This window comes from Dermacentor silvarum, chromosome 1 (assembly GCF_013339745.2).
Source record: "Dermacentor silvarum isolate Dsil-2018 chromosome 1, BIME_Dsil_1.4, whole genome shotgun sequence".
In the NCBI taxonomy this organism is placed as follows: domain Eukaryota; kingdom Metazoa; phylum Arthropoda; class Arachnida; order Ixodida; family Ixodidae; genus Dermacentor; species Dermacentor silvarum.
The window spans coordinates 17,325,557-17,331,949 of record NC_051154.1 but is presented as its reverse complement, the minus strand read 5'-3'; positions in this window follow the sequence as shown (position 1 = coordinate 17,331,949).

Here is a 6,393-nt window from a genome sequence, read left to right as displayed (position 1 = left end):
CAGATTGTCCACGCCAGCCAATATTTAGCGAAATGGAAAAACGTATAGGTCTGCGGTCAAATTTCGCATTAGGGAGTATCGTAATCGTAGTTAATCTTTCGATTTCTCGTGCTAGTAATGTCCGCCGGTCTGTTCGAATAATTCAGCTCAACGACATAAATTATGCTATACCTGGCACAAGCGATTTTTAAAAATTCCGTAAAACTTAAAGTTGATCACCCTGCATGCTGAGCAGCGCTGTGCACCCTATGGGTCCCAGGTTTCAAAGCATGGCGTTTGTGACACCGTCTGGGCCTGGGCAATTCTGTCTGACACCACGCAGCGCAGACTAGTTCAGCGAAGCTGAATTCAGCGTCAAGGGATGAATGTCCATCACTGAGCGCTTGCGTTAAAGCTGTATTCAATGCGTGCTCTATTAAAATGAACAGGTTGGCAGATACTGCGTCAACCGGGCGTGTTAATAGGGCACAAAATTCGTCAGCCAAAGCTTGTTCTGTCGAATTCGTCGCTAATACTATCGCTCGGTTGTTGTGCGAAGCTGCATTTTCAGTCGCACTATAGATGTAGCTTAATTGAGAAACTTATGAAATAAGTTGTGGCTCTGCTCCACTTTGTTTTGGCTGCAAATACGTTCCAAGATTCCTCGATGTGGCATCAAATTACCGTCTACTAAATAGCGGTGACCTGGATAAGCAGCGACGGCCCGGGCAGCGAGCAAGCTCTGCAACTTGTTGGACACCGGATGCACTTCGCATGCTTCGGATGATCGCAAAGTAAACACGCTGTTAATAATGGCCGACATTCAGCGTTTCTGGCGGCGTCGGCTGCGTTACTCGATGTCGACGGAGAGACAGGCAAAAAGCCGTAACGCCGAGGACGACCCGTGATTCATGGCGCCGACGCGTAGCGAGGCAACGCCGGTAGAAACGCAGAGTCTGGTTCGGTTTTTATGGGATCGTCGTGGCGTAAATTCGCACAGCGGATTAGAAAAGAGTGCGAAAAGCGGGATCCTGCTGCAGTACGTGTGTGTTTGAAGGCTCCTTGCTGCTGATTAGCAAGTCGTCGACCTTTCAGGATAGCACCGGCAACATGGCGGATACAACAGCCACATTCAGGATAGCAGCGGCGTACATACGTTCACTTTGACCACCGCTGAGGCCTGTGCATGTTTCAGGAAAATCTCCAGGCAGGAGCATTATCTTGATGACACATCGGTATACTGCCAATTAGAACAAGCGCAACACGTTGCTCTCGCAACCCACCGTGGTGGCTTACTGGCCATGGAGTTGCGCTGCTAAGCACGAGGTCGCGGGATGAAATTGCGGCCACTGCGGCGCATTTCGATGGTGGCGAAATGCAAAAACGCCGTGCACAGTGCATTGTTGGGAGTACGTTAAAGAACCATATGTGGTTAAAATTAATACGTAGCACCTCACTCAAAAGCATATCATGGTTTGGTGTGTAAAACACCAGAATTATACTGCTTTTTCAGTACTTCATAAATATCCTGCAAATCTGGAGGCATGTAGAAATCGGAATAGGTATAGATTATAGAATAATACTTCTAGGCTGTCCCCCAAACCTAATACCACAAACGGGACCAAAGAGACGCACACACAGTGCCTTGTTGCGACTGCGCGTCTACTGGTCCTCGAGTATACTTTGCAGCCGTTTCAGCGGACTCGTTAATCGAACAGCGAATCTGGTTCACCGCAATATTTTACAAAAAATATTTGTTGTGTTTCTATTGACTTTATGTTGCATTCAGTAAGCTTTCTGTTGAAATGCAATTGAATGTCATGCACGGCTTTTGCAAGAAATTAAGAAACCTGCGTATAGGAAATGTACGCACGTATAGTTTCTATAAAGCATCTTTTGGCATCATAGGCTTAGTAAAAGTATTTACTGGTTTTGGGGCATAAAACACAAAAAGACATATCATCCCTTGGTTAAAAATTTAAAAAAAAAAAAAACGGAGATTGGGCAGAGCTGAAAAAGAACGGTTTATGGCAACTTTTGCCTTCCGCAAAACCTTCCAGCGGTAGCGTTCCCTCTTGCTTTTGAAACGTGCCTCTCAGGTTCAAAACATGTCTAAGAAAATGTTTGTTTCTTGTCAATCATAGTTGCTGATCTGGAGCAGGGCTTTTAAAGACAATGTGTTCTGTGACAAGTTACCTCTGCTTTTTCGCTTCGCCTATGTTTCTAGCAAAGATGCCATTTGGGCAAGTTGGTACGATGTATTGGAAACCAGAAATGTGCACGAACATAGGAAAATGAGACAATTTAACCGAATACTCTAGAGACCTGTTCGCGGACATGCTAAACAGCGAAAGAGTAGCTACCGCGGAGCTGAAGCTACGTACCAGATCACTTCTCCGCCCCGGACTTAAAAGCTAAAAAATCTGTGCGCTGCCCGCAGAAGAGTGAAACGAGGGCTGATAAGAACAAAGGCTGAGCCAGGAATGAAAACGATATACAACAGAATTAATGCTGCTATTCGCCGGTACACAAGGAAGTTGAGAATAGAACAATTACCTACTTTTTGCTCTAGCCTGTTGGTCTTAACACCACTGCCAAGGATATGGTGAGTGGTCAATAGCCTTGCTGGAAAGTTCTGTCCACACAAGCCATTTGAAACCCTCGCATTGAAACTAGGGAAAACTCTGGCTTGTCTAGTAAATGGTTTCGTTCAGATAGACTCCTCTGGCAGGTCAGCTGGCACAAACAGCCCATTTCCGCTGCTATCGTCGTCTCTGATGGATGCTCTTTTTACCTCGAGAGAGCTGGAGCTAGCTTTGAGCAGCCTCCAACGTCGCTGTGCGACTGGGCCAGACTTAATCAGTAACCAGATGCTCACTAACCTACCAACGGTGCGACGACGTGAGCTGCGTGAATTTTTTTAGCAAGTGTTGGTCACAGGCGCCATCCCACACTTATGGAAAATTGCATGGGTGGTGCCAGTGCTGAAACGAAAAAAAAAAAAAAAAAAAGATCCAGCAGCCCTGGACTCATCCGACCGGAGTCGGTGAACTCCTCTGCAGTGAAGCTAATGGAGAAGATGGTATGTACAAGACTCACCTGGTACGTCAAACAGGGCCGGAAACTTCCATTTAACATGACTGGGTTTCGACAGCGTCTAAGCGCTCAAGGTAACGTGTTGGACTTGCTTAGCCGCATAGAATACTGTAGTGCAAAAGGTTTCTCAACACTTGCTGTTTTTATGAATCGTTTCGAAGGCACATGACTGTGTGTCTCAAACAGCGATCATCAGCCAGCTACAACTTGCTAGGCGTGTATGGTCATCTTTTGCGCTTCATTCACACAGTTTTGAATTATCGCCGCATAATAGTTTATCTTTGGAACGTTTAAGTGCGTATTTTTCGCGGTGCGTGCCACAGGGAAATGTTCCATCTCCCTTACACTTTTTAACATCGCCATAGCTAGTTTCCTACGCGCATTAGGCCACGCGCATTAGGCCTTCGAACTTCAGTGAAGATATACATCTATGCGGATGGCATCTGCATACGGGGTCTTTGGCTACCAGCACCATCGACTCGCACGAATAGCCCAGGAAGTTGTAAGGCCCACTTAACAAAGCTTGGTATATCGCTGTCGCGGAGAAATCGCCATTTGTGTTATTTCCTGGGATTAAGCGAAAAGCTATACGCTTTAAGTTGAGTTTATGTGGCTACCCTGTTCGAAAAGTCACCAGTGTCCAATTTCTGGGCATTACTCAGGACCATAGGCTAAAATAACGTCGCGCTGTTGACAACGTTGCGACGTCATCATCACAGAGAATCCATGTGCTTCAGCGCGTCGCTGGCATACGCTGGGTAACCACCCGACCTCCATGCTACGGTTGCATTCAACGTTGGTTACCAGTAGGTTACTCTACGAACTTCCTCTAATATCGCCACCGGTCAGCCGGTACGAGCGCCTAGAAGCAATACACAGGAGAAGGCCTTCGACTATGTGTAGGAGTTTCTCAGCCAGTTTCGAACAATGAAGGTGTTGTACGAAGCTGAGTCATGCCCACTCTTGATTCAGGCGTCTAAGACTCTCTTGATTCAGTTGCTGCGACTAAATGAGTCTTCGCCCGGAAAAGCCCTTCTTAACGGGTAGGTGCTAGGACACATATATATATTTTCATACAGCGCTGAACACACGATTCGCACCTTAGGGTTGTGCTGCTCAAAACAGGCAAAAGTAGGCCATCCTTGGGCATTTGAAGGTACTGCCTGCAGCTTAAGCTTACCGAGATTGGATTCAAAGAACACCGTTTTATCTTCAGAAGCAAAGTCCCTCGTTATGGAGCAGTTGACGACTAATTACCAGAGTCACCTCCAAGGTACACAGATGGTTCCGTCAAAGCAGACGCAGACCACGCGCAGGTGCTTTTTTATACCTTCTTTGAGAGCTACATGGTCTGGCTGGCTGGACTATGTGGTCTCATCAACAGTTGCCGAGGGTGTGACAATAGCTGCTGCCTTACGAAAGCTAAAGACTCTGCCTGCACAAGATGTCGTACTCCTCGCGCTCTAGAAGGCAGCATTGCAACAACTCTGTCGCAATTTATACCATTAAGCAAGTCCCACGCAAGTCGCTGTCATTCCTCAAAGACCTCAACAAGGAACGCTTCGGTCCAAAGTTTCAGCGGATCTCGATCCTTTCACATTGGCATTGCCGGAAATCACGAAGCTGACGCTCTTGTGTACGCAGTACTCTCACATCCGTGCTCATTTTCTAAAGCTTTGGATTCCGCCACATGAGCCCTGCGTAACCAGGTGGTTTCGTCAAGAGGAAGCCTCGCTACTGTACCGAGTAAGGACAGGATCTACATATACCACTGCATGGTAATTCAAAACGGGACACACCGATTCTACGCTGTGTACTTCGTGCCGTGAGACAAGAGACATCCAACACTTTCTATGGTCGTGCCCAAGCTACCGAAAAGAAAGGCCTCGCACATGTATGTCTTCAACAGCATGTGTTTCCGGAAGGATCTGCTATACCCCGCATGAAGATTCGCGTCTTCTCACATTTCAAAGAGACACTGAACTGCTCGACAGATGGTAAATAATCATCATCATCATAATCATCATCAGCCTAAATTAACAGGGCCCCGTATCACAGAAAATCCGGCGTCGGCGTTAGGGTACGGCCACGCTAGCGGCAAAAACGCGCGGCAAGGACGCGCGTCAAAAACGCGCGGCAAAAGCGGCAGGAATTGGGGGTTTTGCGGCATGCCGCGCGAAATGGGTTCGAGACCCATTTCTGCAGCAAATGCCGCGTGCCGCGAGATGAAGAACCAATCAAGAGCGACGAGGGTGACGTCACGGAGATAATCACAACCGGACCGCCGCCGGTCCGCGCCGGGTTTTCAATCGACGATCGGCCTAGCGCTGAAGCACGCCGCAAGCGACGCCCTGGACTGAGGGCGTCGATGCATTTTTTTTTAATCGCAGAATAAAGTGATTTCTCTCTCTCTCTCTCGAGGCAAGGCGGTGACGCGCGGCATGACGCGCGTGTTTTTTGCCGCTAGCGTGACCGTACCATCGGCGTCTGGCGGATATAATCATGCCGAACCACATCATCCCGAACAACCCCGACCTCATAGGCCCTCCGCATGGCGCAAGGGTTAGTGAACAAAAATTGAATTTCTCATAGTAAAATCCGTCAGAAAAATCGTAAAGTACGACTAAAGCGCGAGACACACGGTGCGATTTCGCGTGCGATCTGTCGTACGACGCGTCGGAGTCCGACTTGCCGCATACGACAATTCGGGACACATGATACGAACGACGTGCGATGCGTAGCTCCGCCCACAACTGGCGGCCCTGCATGGACGCTCGGAATACTGTGAAACTTCGCAAAGTGAAAACAAACGTCTTTGCACAGTTCTCTAGTTTCGCACAAACGATCACAATAAAAACGCGTCTGTGCGAGCAGCGTAGACGTGTTTCCGCAAGGCCGCGTCCGCAGTGTGGGCTCCGTCGACAGCCGCCGATGTCTAGGAGCTACCAGGCCTAGCTCGCTGGGCTGTCGATCCGAGACCGGTGTCGCTTGCGACACGACCGCTTATAGCTCGTAATAAACCTCCTACGTTGGTCAGCACAACGTGTACACAGTTATGTCGCGCTTAAATTGCAATACATTTGATTTTATCGGCGCGGACGGAAGCGAACGATCAAGCCAGGCGAGCTTGCGATCGCTGGGAGAAGGTATGTAGGCCTAGCTCGCTGGCCGTCGGATCCGGGGTCGACAGCCCTTTCGATCCGTCCGCAGCTCGTTATAAAGCGCCCATATTCGTCAGCACAATCAACGCCTGATTCGGTCTGAACATTTGTGTCGCTCATTAGAGGGCAATACAATTAGTTTTCCCGACGCTGTTGG